Below are 14,788 nucleotides of genomic sequence, written 5' to 3' on the forward strand. Positions count from 1 at the left end.
TTACAAAGCTGTCATCATCAAGACAGCATGGTACTGGCACAAAAACAGACACATAGATCAATGGAACAGAATAGAGAGCCCAGAAATAGACCCTCAACTCTATGGTCAACTGATCTTCGACAAAGCAGGAAAGAATGTCCAATGGAAAAAGGACAGCCTCTTCAACAAATGGTGTTGGGAAAATTGGACAGCCACATGCAGAAAAAATGAAATTGGACCATTTCCTTATACCACACATGAAAATAGACTCAAAATGGATGAAGGACCTCAATATGAGACAGGAATCCATCAAAATCCTTGAGAACACAGGCAGCAACCTCTTTGACCTCAGCCACAGCAACTTCTTCCTAGAAACATCACCAAAGGCAAGGGAAGCAAAGGCAAAAATGAACTACTGGGACTTCATCAAGATCAAAAGCTTTTGCACAGCAAAGGAAACAGTTAACAAAATCAAAAGACAACAGACAGAATGGGAGAAGATATTTGCAAATGACATATCAGATAAAGGACTAGTGTCCAAAATCTATAAAGAACTTAGCAAACTCAACACCCAAAGAACAAATAATCCAATCAAGAAATGGGCAGAGGACATGAACAGACATTTCTGCAAAGAAGACATCCAGATGGCCAACAGACACATGAAAAAGTGCTCCATATCACTCGTTATCAGGGAAATACAAATTAAAACCACAATGAGATAGCACCTCACACCAGTCAGAATGGCTAAAATCAACAAGTCAGGAAATGACAGATGCTGGCGAGGATGCGGAGAAAGGGGAACCCTCCTACTCTGTTGGTGGGAATGCAAGCTGGTGCAACCACTCTGGAAAACAGCATGGAGGTTCCTCAGAATGTTGAAAATAGAACTACCCTCTGACCCAGCAATTGCACTACTGGGTATTTACCCTAAAGACACAAACGTAGTGATCCGAAGGGTCATGTGCACCCGAATGTTTATAGCAGCAATGTCCACAATAGCCAAACTATGGAAAGAACCTAGATGTCCATCAACAGATGAATGGATCAAGAAGATGTGGTATATATACACAATGGAATACTATGCAGCCATCAAAAGAAATGAAATCTTGCTATTTGCGATGACGTGGATGGAACTAGAGGGTATCATGCTTAGCGAAATAAGTCAAGCGGAGAAAGACAACTATCATGTGATCTCCCTGATATGAGGAAGTGGAGATACAACATGGGGGGTTAAGTGGGTAGGAGAAGAATAAATGAAACAAGATGGGATTGGGAGGGAGACAAACCATAAGTGACTCTTAATCTCACAAAACAAACTAAGGGTTGCTGTGGGGAGGGGGTTTGGGGGAAGGGGGTTGGCGTTATGGACATTGGGGAGGTTATGTGCTATGGTGAGTGCTGTGAAGTGTGTAAACCTGGCGATTCACATACCTGTACCCCAGGGGATAAAAATATATTATATAAAAAAATTTTAATTAGCAAGAAAAAAATGATTTCTTTAAGATTCAAAAATATATATTTAATTATGATAGTAACCAAAGAGTCAAAACCAAAAAATGATGATCTATTTACTTTTTGCTTATCAGGTAGACAAAGATTAAGAAGATTAACAAAGCCTAGTGTTAATAAGCTTATGGAAACAATGCCTTGCTTTTGCAGTGTTGTTGAGAATTCAAGTTATAAAACCATCTTGAAGGGAGCTTTTTTGTTTTGTTTTGCTTTGTTTTAAAGATTTTAGTTATTTATTTGACAGAGAGAGAGAGCATGGACAGCAGTTAGAATGGCAGGCAGAGGGAGAAGCAGGTTCCCCACTGAGCAAGGAGCCCAGTGTAGGGCTTGACCTCAGGACCCTGGGATCGTGACCTGAGCCAAAGGCAGACATTTAACCAACTGAGCCTCTAGGCGTCTCCTAGAGGGCAGTTTTCTCCAAATATATAAAAGTGTAATTTATGTATACTCTTTGAAAATCTCTACTCTCAGGAATTACCTTTATGGGATATTTAAATGAGTAAGATAAGATAAAAAGGCATTAATCACAGTACTGTTTTGAAGAGCTAAAATATTGTAAATAACAAAAGTGTCCATTTATAACAATTGCTTAAGTAAATTATGAAACATCCATACAATAGAATATTACTCAGTCACCTAAAATGATCATGTTGATCTATATTTACTGACACAAAGATGTCTATGAAAAATTGTCTAGTCAGAAAAGCAATTACAGAAACATATAAAAAGATATAAATATTTATCATATATACATACAAAGCAAGTTTTCTGGAAGAACGTCTGTGGAAATGACGTTAGTGCTGATTTTTAGCTTATGGAATTTATGGTAGCTTTTACTTTCTTCTGCGTATTTGTATGTATTATTTGTCTCTCTTTGAATAAGATCTATTGTTTTCACAATAATAAGGTTATCTCCAAAAGAAAAAAAAAAAAAACACATCTATTTTCTAATTTAACTTTGTGTATGATCGCACTGGACCAGGGAACATTTTAAGATGATAAAACATAATGGAGAAAACGTGGGCTTTCAAATATGACCTCAGGTACGATGTCGGCTTTCACTGGCTTTATGACTATGTTAGGTTTCTGTTGCTATCGCAACAAATTATCACAAACTTAGCAGTGTAAACGACACAAATGTATTATCTTACAATACTCTAGATCAAACCTGCAGACTCACTGGGTTAAAAGGAAGGTGTTGGGGCGCCTGAGTGGCTCAGTGGGTTAAGGCCTCTGCCTTCGGCTCAGGTCATGATCTCAGGGTCCTCGGTTGGAGCCCCGCATCGGGCTCTCTGCTCAGCAGGGAGTCTGCTTCCTCCTCTCTCTCTGCCTGCCTCTCTGCCTACTTGTGATCTCTGTCTGTCAAATAAATAAATAAATAAAAGCTTTTTTAAAAAATTTAAAATATGAATGAATGAATGAATAGATAGATAGATAGATAGATAAAACGAAGGTGTTGGCCAGGCTGTGTTCCTTTCCGGAAGTTGCAGGGGAGGATCCATTTCCTTGCTCCTCCCAGTGGCTGGTGTACTTCAGCTGCTTCTAGTTATGGGATGACGATCCCTGTTTTCTTGTTGGCTGCGGCTAAGAACCACTTACAGTTTCTAGAAGCCAGTACCTTTCTTAAGTCTTGGTTCCCTTTCCGCATCTTCAGAGTGAGCAAGATGACGTCAAGTCCTCACTCATACCGGACTCACATGCTGCTTTGCTCTTCCACTTTACGGACTCCTGCGATGAGACTGGGACCATTCAGATAATCCAGAATCATTCTCCCTTTGAACACACTGCAAACCCTCTCATGCCATGTAGAGTAACAATGCCCAGGGATTAGGGCACGGGCATCCTTAGAGAGTCGTTATTCTGCCTAGCACGGTGACTTTGGCAAATTCCCTAAGTTATGTATTTTTAACTCTAAAATGGATGTGGCAGGATACCTGTCGAGTTACTACTATTTTGGCTTTTTTTTTTTTTGGTCGTTTTTGCATTTTTACCTTCCCATTCTTCTTTTTCTTAAGATTTTATTTATTTATTTATTTGACAGAGAGTGCAGGAGGGAACACAAGCAGGGAGAGTGGGAGAGGGAGAAGCAGGCTTCCTCCTGAGCAGGGCGCCTGATGCCGGACTCGATCCCTGGATCCTGGGATCATGACCTGAACCGAAGACAGACGTTTAACAACTGAGCCACCTAGGGGCCCCTTACCTTCCCATTCTAAGAAGGTAATCAGGCCCTCCTCATCTCAGGAAGAGTTGATGATCCCTGAAGATGGCTCTACTCCTTGGTTTCCATTTTCCAAAACCTAACCTGACAGGATCCCTAAGGAAATGCAGGACATGAAAGAGGATGGCTGGATGGTCTGGCATAAAGGCAGACCCTAAGCACCTCTGAGCCCACTATTGATAAAGACGCTTTTAAAATCTCATGTGGCCTTGAGCGGTGAGCAAACAAGCTGTGATCAGCATGGACAGGAAACCACAGGGCTTTCTCCACAGTGTCCAGTTATGATTTTCATACTTATGATCATTGTACTGGCCCAACGGAGGGGCTGGACAGACTCAATCTCCTGCCACTCCAATGGGATAGGGGTACATGAAATCAGATTGATTTGATTTAGACAAAATAATAGGACATCTTTGAACCCTGTCTGTGACATAATGAGCATATCTATCCACTACATGGGAATAGTAACAGCCAGCATGTGGGAATTTGAGCAGAACGAATATGTGTAAAGCAGCGGGCACATAATAAATAAGCCATAAAAACTGTTATTGATGGGGCACCTGGGTGGCTCAGTGGGTTAAGCCGCTGCCTTTGGCTCAGGTCATGATCCCAGGGTCCTGGGATCGAATCCCGCATCAGGCTCTCTGCTCAGCGGGGAGCCTGCTTCCTCCTTTCTCTCTGCCTGCCTTTCTGCCTACTGTCAAATAAATAAATAAAATCTTTTTTTAAAAAGCTGCTATTGATATATTATGATAGGACACTGACAATGGGTCTTATAAACATTATCTTCTGAAGAGGATTTATTCATTTATTCACTCATGCATTCACTCATTTACAAAAAAAGTACAGGTACTTTTGGTATTTTGAGCCATAGCCCTAAGTCTAGTAAAAGACTCAACCCCCACTATTCAGTATAAAATACTCTTGGGGCACCTGGGTGGTTCAGTGGGTTAAAGTCTCTACCTTCGGCTCAGGTCATGATCCCAAGGTCCTGGGATCGAGCCCCACATCGGGCTCTCTGCTCAGCAGGGAGCCTGCTCCCTCCTCTCTCTGCCTGTCTCTCTGCCTGCTTGTGTTCTCTGTCAAATAAGTAAATAATCTTTTTTAAAAAAAAATAAAATAAAATACTCTTAAAACACTGAAAAGAGGGACAGATCATTCTTTGTAGAAATTCTGGAGTCATCTAGTTAACTTTCCTCCTTCCTACCCTCTACATATCCAGTCGGAGACATTTTTTTTTCTTTTTTTTAAGATTGTATTTATTTATTTGACAGAAATCACAAGTAGGCAGAGAGGCAGGCAGAAGTGGGTGGGGGAAGCAGGCTCCCTGCTGAGCAGAGAGCCAGATGCAGGCAGATCCCAGGACTCTGGGATCATGACCTGAGCCCAAGGCAGAGGCTTTAACCCACTGAGCCACCCAGGCACCCCCAGTTGGCCACATCTTGTCATTCTAACCTAACAGCACCTGTAGCACATCTCCCTGCCTCTCCTCCCCGCTGCCAACAACTTGGCTCAGGCCCCCTCTTCTCTCTCCAGGATTATGTACGATGGCTCTCCCTGCCTCCTACCTCTGCCCCCTCCAACCTACCCTCCCCTTTCCTGATTAATATTCTTCAGTGAGTTCCCCTGAGGCCAGAGCTTCCAGTCCAGCCTCATCTTTTATCCCACCAAGATGCTCATTCTCACCTCCCTCCCTGACTTTGCACAGGCTGGTGCTTCTCTGGGGCCACTTTCTCCTTCTCTTCTCTCCCTCCGCACACTTCAAGAGACAAATCAAATATTCCCTCCTTTGTTAGAGGACTCCAGCTCCCCCGGTCTTGTCAGAGTAGCAAACACAATGCCTTCCTTGCACTGTCTGATCGCTCTGTTTATATGTATTTCCTCCAATAAGCCAGGAACTTCATGCGTGCAGGCACTGTGTCATGGCCAATTTGGAGCCCTGAGCACCAACCCTTTGTCTATCGCGCCAGAGGTACTCTCAAGCATTTCACTAGATAAATACGAAGGAAGGTGCCGTTAAGTTGGGAGGTTCTTGGTAGCTGTGATGAAATGGAAAGGCCAAATGATCCCCAGCATGGTTCATTACTCCGTACAGACTCCTCAGGGGACAAACACTCTTTTTATCTTCATCTCTCCCTCATATGCCAAACCAACAAAAGGGCACTTTTGAGAAAGAAATGGCAGTCAGTGAGTAAAGCAAAATAAGGAAGTAGTGAGCTGGCAGAATCGAACTCCGCAAACTGAGCACCTGTGCTCTTCCAGGCACTGTACTGAGGGGGTATATGGTCCTTATCTTCAAACACCTCATAGTCCATCGCAAGACTCGGGCACATAAACCACACAAGATGGTACGGGGTGGGGGGTGGAGTGGAGTGGGCAGGAGAGCCACGTTTAATAGATGTTTAAAGGCAGGGAAGGGGCGCCTGGGTGGCTCAGGCGGTTGAACGTCTGACTCTTGATTTTGGCTGAGGTCATGATCTCAGGTTGTGGGATGGAGCCCCGTATGGGGTTTCACACTCAGTGGGGAGTCTGCTTGAGAGGCTCTCTCTTCCCCTCCCTTTCCCCCTCCCCCCACTCTCTCTTTATCTCCATAAAATAAATAAAGAAATCTTTAAAAAAAATGCAGTGAAGGTACTACTCCACACCCACTAGGATGGCTTTTATCTAAAACAACTATTGGTGAGGCACCTGTGTAGCTCAGTCAGTTAAGCATCTGCCTTTGGCTCAGGTCATGATCTCGGGGTCCTGGAATCGAGCCCCACATTGGGGGGGTCCTCACTTAGCAGAGAGTCTGCTTCTCCCTCTGCCTCTCCCCCTGCTCATGCTTTCTCTGACTCTGTCTCAAAAAACTAAATAAAATCTTTAAAAAAAAATAAAATTAATAATAAAAAAATAAAACAACTGTTGGTGAGAAATAGGAACCATCGTGCATTGTCGGTGGAAAAGTGAAAGGTGAAGCCACTGTGGAAAGCAGTTCAGCAGCCCCTCAGAAAGTTCAACATAGGTGTGCCTGGGTGGCTCAGTTGGTTAAGCAACTGCCTTCGGCTCAGGTCATAATCTTGTAGTCCTGGGATCGAGTCCCACATTAGGCTCCCAGCTCCATGGGAAGTCTGCTTCTCCCTCTGACTTTCTCCCTTCTCATGCTTTTTCTCTCCCATTCCCTCTCAAATAAATAATTAAAATCTTTGAAAAAAAAAAAAGTTCAACATAAGGGCACCTGGGCGGGTCAGTCTATTAAGCATCTGACTCTTGATTTTGACTCAGGTCATGATCTCAGGGTCATGAGATCGAGCCCTATGTCAGGCTCCCCACTGAGCTTGGAGCCTGCTTAAGATTTTCTCTCTCCAGGGGGCCTGGGTGGCTCTGTGGGTTAAGCCTCTGCATTCAGCTCAGGTCATGATCCCATGGTCCCAGGACTGAGCCCCGCATCAGGATCTCTGCTCAGCAGGGAGCTTGCTTCCCCTCCCCCTCTGCTTCCCTCTCTGCCTACTTGTGATCTATCTCTCTCTCTCTCTCTCTCTGTCAAATAAATAAATAAATAATCTTTTTAAAAATTCTCTCCCTCTCCCTCTGCTGCCTCTCCACCCCCACTCACATACTCTCTCTCTCTTAAAAAAACTCAACATAGATTGATCGTAGTGAAAGTAGGAACTCAAAGAAATATTGTACACCTATGTTCACAGTGGCATTATTTGTAAGAGTCAAGGGACAAAATGGGATGCCTGGGTGGCTCAGTGGGTTAAGCCTCTGCCTTCAGCTCAGGTCATGATCTCAGGGTCCTGGGATCGAGCCACATGTGGGGCTCTCTGCTTAGCGGGGAGCTTGCTTCCCCTTCTCTCTCTGCCTGCCTCTCTGCCTACTTGTGATCTCTCCCTGTGACAAACAAACAAAATTTAAAAAAAAAAAAAAAGGGTCAAGAGACAAAAAGTAACCAAGTCTCCATCAACAAATGAATGGAAGAACACAATGTGCACACACACACACACACACACACACAGAATAGTATTCAGCCTTAGAAAGGAAGGAAACTCAAATATTATATGAATTCACTTATATGAAGTACCCAGAATAGGCAAATTCCTAAGGACAGAAAGAATAATGGGGCTTACCAGGGGTTGAAATGGGGGAAGGAATTTAGTATTTACTAGATGCAGAGATTCTATAGGAGATGATGAACAAATTCTAAAGAGAGTTAGTGGTGATTCACACAACAGTATGAATGTACTTAATGCCATGAACTTCCTTAAAAATAGTTAAGATGGTTGATTTTATGTCCTATGCACTTCACCATGATAAAAAAAAAAAAAAAGCAATGAAGGGAAATTTTCATTCTATAAGAATGGGATTTAGGAGGACACTGTTCAAAGCTACTGAGAAGTCATGATGTATGAACTGGGTTCTGAAGTGTGAGTAGGAGTTCACTGGACTATGTCAGAAGTCTGACTTGAAGTGCTTTTGTGTGGTTTTTCTCATCTATAGAAGTAAGAAAAGATCTACTGCATACACACATGAGGAACTCATGAGAGAACATGTCAGAAATCCCTTTTAAACTTCGGAAGTTTATAAGGGATGGGAAGTATAACCATGGCAGGCAGGACCTTAGTGTTTACATGATATCAGGACTGGCCTGCCCAGGCTGTTTTCTAAAGTCTCAACATGATAAACCCTCCCTGTCCATGCAAGACGAAGTTCAGAAATTTGTAAAGACAGAGAAGAACCAAAGGTTAAAGAGCAAAGCTTTGAAACTTTGAATATTACCCAGCCATTAAAATTGAGAAACAGGAAGAGAGAAAGAAGAAATATGAGAAAGCATTTAGAATTCAGCTTCCTTCACCTAATATATCATCAACGGCCACCCTGATTGAGAATAGTGTAAACATACACTTCCAAGAGTAAGAGCCGCGAGTCCATATGCAAATGTGAAATGGTACTCTGCAGAGATGGGGGTCGAGGGGGTCACCTCTGCCTGTTCTTTTAATTTTCTTTTGTTTTATTGTTGGGGGAGGAAAACAAGTAAGAACAAGAGAAAAAGTAGTATATTCCCTCTTTAAATGGCTTCTTGGCGTACTACGTGCCCCCAATCCTTGCCCCCACCAGCTTCCAAGAAGTTCAGGGGCCCTGTACTTTTAAACCCCGGGGGCCTAGAGGGTAGCATTTGCCTCTAGCAATGACAGAAGCTTGCAGAGAACAACTGGAAGATGCTCAAAGGCCCCTTCAGGGCAAAGAGCAGCCGCCTTCTATAGATTTGTGGCTCGGGGCTCCAGGGGACACTTAGGGCACGGGAAGAGCCATCAAATTGTGTTTGGCCTTGGGCTCTGATTCAAAGACCACAGCTTCCAAGGCCCTTGCCCTTCCCATTCTGAAAGAAAAAGGACTGACCCCAGATGCTTGCGGGCCGCCTTTGGGTCTGCTCAGACACAGACGGAATTAGCGCGAGGGCGGTATTTCTCAGAGCGGGGCTGCCTGTCCCTGCAGGAGCAGGCCATAAACCATTCTGGCGGCTCTGGTTCATAACTAGATCAAGCAGAGAAACTAGGAATGGCAGGTTGATTTTATGCCCTTGCACTATCTCTCCAGTCCATCAACCTGCAGAACCCACAAGCATTAGCACCCTTGACATACATCAGAAGCCGCAGCGTATAAACAGGAGAGAGGGAATCAGACATCTCAATTTCGCTCTGCAGGTAGGCCACTGTCACAGAGAGGGAAGCATTAACCCTGCAGCTCCCTCAAGCTGGAGTTTCCATTCTTGCAGGATCATGGCCTCAGTTCCCAAGGTGGTGCAGGTGGTTGACGCCTAGGGGAACCCGGCCAAGCAGGAGAGGGGAGCTGACTCAGCCCCAGTCACCGCCCGGCCCGGGCACAGCGGGCTGGAAGAAGGCATGCCGTCCTCATAAACACCAGAGCTGCACCCAAGCCACACTGCCAAGGAGCAGTTGTACGGACAGGCGGATGGATGGGCGGACATGGTTTGGTTGTCTTTTCTTTTGTTTCTGATTCCCACAAAGCCCCAGACGCGTGCTAGCAGGGGTCCCATCGGAGCAAAAGGAGAAATTCCTTCTGCACGTGTCTGTGTGTCCTGTCTCTGAAAAGCACAGAAATGGGCCTCAAAACTGTACATTTGCCACTGCCCAAGAAGAAAAGCCTAGCATTTCATGTGACTCTCTTACAAAGTTCTTTAGGCAACAACAAACGACCCCAGGCTTCATTTAGCCAGGTCTTCCTTTTAGGTTCCCCCAGTCAACCGTTCTTCCCTTCACAAGACATTCAGTAGTTTCTGTTTCCACTGGGTTTGACCCCTGACAATTGCCAGCCCCTACTTCTCTCTCCCTGACTATCCCTTTCCAATCCTTCTTCACTGGCTGCCCTCTCTCAAAGCCTCGTCCTCACCTCGCCTAGCGCCTTCCTCCATCCCTAATGTCATGGGTTCTAACCATGCTCTCTGTCCGAATTCACAATTTTAGGACCATGTTATAGAGCCCTGAAACTGTATGATAATTTAGGAATGTGCCTAACGTGATTAATTGCATCGACGTAAAAATCCAGAAGAAGTCACAGCCTTCACTGATGCAGTTTTTTTTTGTTTGTTTGTGTTAGAGAGAGGAAATGAAGGAACCGAGGCTAGAAACATTAAGTGACTTTTTCAAAATCACACATGTGTTTGTGGCAAAAATAAGAATAGGAAAAAAAAAAAAAAAGGAATAGAGGTGAGCCCTTGCAATCTGCTCCTCCCGAGACTTGCATTTACCCATTTACCAAAGAGAGACCAAGCTTCAGCAGAGAGAAATTGTCTCTGACATTCTCAAGACAGGCAATACCCCACAGACTGTGATAATGAAGGTGTGATTTCATGCATGACTGGTAGTGAAAACCCAGCAAGAACGGAGGCGTTGAAGGTGGACTTAAGAATCCACTGGCTGGGGGCGCCTGGGTGGCTCAGTGGGTTAAAGCCTCTGCCTTCGGATCAGGTCATGATCCCAGGGTCCTGGGATCAAGCCCACCATTGGGCTCTCTGCTCGGCAGGGAGCCTGCTTCCTCTCTCTCTCTCTCTGCCTGCCTCTCCGCCTACTTGTAATCTCTGTCTGTCAAATAAATAAATAAAATCTAAAAAAAAAAAAAAAGAAAGAAAGAAAAAAGAATCCACTGGCTGGGTTCAAATCCCTCCTCTGCCATTTTCAAGCTTTGTGACATTGGGTAAGTGCTTCAGTTTCCTGATCTGTAAAATGGGAACAATCATAGTTTGACCCCACAGCGTTAAGATGAGGATTAAATGAGACAACCTAGGGAAGAAGGGTTTAATATAATACCTGCACATAACCTAAAAGAGGCCCTTGTGCCTTCAATGAATAACCCCACAAGACCTATCTACTATCTATACCTGCCATGCCTGTGCAAGTCATGCTAATGTGAAAGTCTTAGATTTTGTCTGATTTTCGTGACTGCTGGTATCACGTAGCACACTCACCAATGCACCAGGAAGAAATCATGCACGGAGCACAGCCAATAAATACAAAAATTGCTAAGGGCATCTGGGTGGCTCAGTTGGTTAAATGTCTGCCTTTGGCTCAGGTCATGATCTCCAGTCCTGGGACCCAGCTCTGCATCAAGCTTCCTGCCCAGCAGGGTGTCTGCTTCTCTCTCTCTCTTTCTCTCTTCCTCTACCCCTCCCCACAGCTCATTCACGCTCTAATAAATAAATAAAACCCTTTAAAAATAATTCAAAAACTGCTTAGTCAAGTTCACTTTAAAACCACATGGTAATTCGCTAGTAATTCTGGGTTAATTGCATATTAATTACCGTCTTGTTATAACATCAATGAGCCACACATTTGATGGGAAAACCTGCAGCAGACATCAAAGGCCGGAATGGACTTTCTAAGCTGCAGGAAGTGATCCCTGATTACTCCGTACCACCAAGGCTTTTCAGAAAAAACTTCTAGGTTCCTGCTTCTTTTTTTTTTTTTTTAAAGATTTTATTTATTTATTTGACAGAGAGAGATCACAGTAGGAGAGAGGAAGGGAAGCAGGCCCCCTGCTGAGCAGAGAGCCCGATGTGGGACTCGATCCCAGGACCCTGAGATCATGACCTGAGCCGAAGGCAGCGGCTTAACCCACTGAGCCACCCAGGCGCCCCTAGGTTCCTGCTTCTTTAAAGAGCTCAGTAATAGGGTGCCTGGGTGGCTCAGTAGGTTAAGCCTCTGCCTTCGGCTCAGGACATGATCCCAGGGTGCTGGGATCGTGGCCCACATTGGACTCTCTGCTCAGCAGGGAGCCTGCTTCCTCCTCTCTCTCTCTCTGCCTGCCTCTCTGCTTACTTGTGATCTCTATCAAATAAATAAATAAAATCTTTAAAAAAAAAAAAAGAGCTCAGTAATAATCCAAAGCATCCTCCAACTAAAGTTTCTTGTCATGTAGATACGTAAAACACCCAGTAACACCCACCACCAGTGACCAACTGCTCCCCTCGCTCTTCCTATGTCCACTGGATCAAAGTCTTTCGAGAAGGCAAGCCCCAGCCTACCGACCTCTTCTGAGGTGATGGTTTAATTGGCTATAGGTGTCTTGGGATGTTCTTAAGGTCCTTGCCTCCACCTCCTTGCTGGGCCTTTAGAAGCTGACTTCTCCACATTTCCTGCATTGAAATATGATTTCCCCAAAATAAGTCATATGAGCCCAGCTGAATTTCTTGGTAGAGGAATTATGTACAACAAGATGGTTGGCAAGGTTATATCACTCCGTGAAAGCTGTAATTTCCCTGCAATTGATTTCCTAAAGATAACTCGCTGTTTGCGTGCAGTGAAAGCTAATTTAACAAGAAAGATGAGTCTCTTCAGAACACCTTGATTGGCAATTGTGATAAATTCCTATAATTACTATTGACTCAGAGGCGGATTCTCATTTGTTAAGATGTTGCTGTAACGACGGGCCGGTGATGGTTTTAGAAAGAGGAAATGTGGACACCACATACTACTCTCATCTTCACAAAAGAAATTGGAGGGACCACCATGGTTGCAAGTAATTCGGGGAGTCTGTGAAGACCCCCACTGAATCTCAAAGAGACCTCTGTATCCTCCTTGGTGTGTCCATGTTGACTCAAAATTCCCATAGGAACCAGAGCTTGGAGACCAAGGGAGTCGGCTCACGTTCCTAACAAAGAAACAAAGTAGTGTCTGGGTCGACAGTTCCACTGCAGAAGCAACAAGATCCTGGTATTAATATTAAAAGTCCCACATTAGGAAATAGGTTAAATCAAATAGCATAAATCCAAATGATAAAATATTCTACACTCATTAGTATGACTATATGGAGAGTCAAAGCCACAGGAAAATGAGTGCAATATGTTTTTAAGTACAAAAGGTAGGAGGTGAAATTATATGTACAGTTTGGGATCAGCTGTGTAAGCAAGATGCATTAAAAAAAAAAAAAAAAAGGAAGGAATATGTCCTAGAATGTCGGCAGTGATCGGTGCTAGATCTCTAGGTGGTGGGATAAACAAAATAATAATAGAAGAAAAAAAATAATAATGGAAGAAAAAAAGAAGAAAAAAAAACTTTTTAAAAAGTCCACATCTGGGGCCCATGTTGGCTTAGTCAGTTAAGTGACTGACTCAAACTGATCATAATTTTGTAATTATCATCACTAGGATTCCTGAGCTCTCTCTTGTAATTAACTCATTCAATCCATTTAATAATGGATTGAATTCATTATTATTCCAATAATCCTTTGGAGACCCAAAGGATTATTATCATCACAAAGGTGACAAAATCATGGCTCAGAGATATGGAGTCATCTGCATGAGGTCACCTAGCAAAATAATCATTTAAATCCAACTCTTCTGTCTCAAAGTCTAAGAGTCTTCCTACTATACCACATTTAAGGTAAAATTTTACAAATGAGAAATACTAAATAAATCAGAAACTGTTTACTAAATGTCCATACTACCCAAAGCAAATCAAAAGAATCATCAATGTAATCCCTATCAAAATCCCAATAGGGTTTTTTGTTTTGTTTCAGAAGTAGAACCATCCTAAAATTCATAAGAAATATCAAGGGACCCTGGGGACACCTGGGTGGCTCAGCTGGTGGAGTGGCTGCCTTCGGCTTAGGTCATGATCCCAGTGCCCTGGGATCAAGTCCCACATCAGGCTCCTTGCAGGGAACCTGCTTCTCCCTCTGCCTCTGCCTGCCATTCTGTCTGCCTGTGCTCACTCTCTCTCTCCGACAAATAAATAAAATCTTTAAAAAAAAAATCTTAAAAAAAAAAGAAATATCAAGGGACCCTGAATAGCCAAAGCAATCTTCGAACAGAAGAACTAAATTGGAGACCTCACACTTCCTGATTTCAAAACATACTGTAAAGCTACAATAATTAGGATTAAATGGTACAGGGGTGTTTGGGTGGCTCAGTTGGTTGAGTGTCTGACTCTTAATTTCAGCTCAGGTCATGATCTCAAGGTCCTGGAATGGAGCCCCACGTTGGGCTCCCCACTCAGCAGGGAGTCCACTTGTCTCCCTCTCCCCCCCCCTCCCCCTGTTCTCTCTTAAACAAATATATAAAACTTAAAAGATGAAATGGTACAGGCATAAAGACAGATACATATACCAGTGGAACAGAACAAAGATCCCAGAAATAAACACTTGCATATATGGTCAAATGATTTTCAACAAGGGTGCCAAGACTACGTAATGGGAAAAGGACAATCTCTTCAACAAACAGTGCTCAGAAAACTGGATATACCATGTAAATGAATGAAGTTGGACCCTTAGCTTATGCTATATACAAATATTAATTCAAAAGAGATTAAAGATAGAAACATAAGACCTAAAACTATAAAACAAAAAGAAAACATTGTGGGAAAGAAGCTTTAAGACATGATTTGGCAATGATTTCTTGGACATGACACCAAAAGTACAGGAACAGAAGCTAAAAGAGACAAGTGGGTCTACACCAAACTTAAAAACTCCTGCATACGAAAGGATACAATCAACAGAGTAAAAAGGCATCCTATGGAATGAAAGAAAATATTTGCAAATCATGTATCTAATGGAGTTAATATCTAGACTATATAAGGAACTTCTACA

The sequence above is a fragment of the Mustela putorius genome, unplaced genomic scaffold, assembly GCF_011764305.1.
Source record: "Mustela putorius furo isolate JIRA1106 unplaced genomic scaffold, ASM1176430v1.1 tig00003976_pilon_pilon_pilon, whole genome shotgun sequence".
Classification (NCBI taxonomy): domain Eukaryota; kingdom Metazoa; phylum Chordata; class Mammalia; order Carnivora; family Mustelidae; genus Mustela; species Mustela putorius.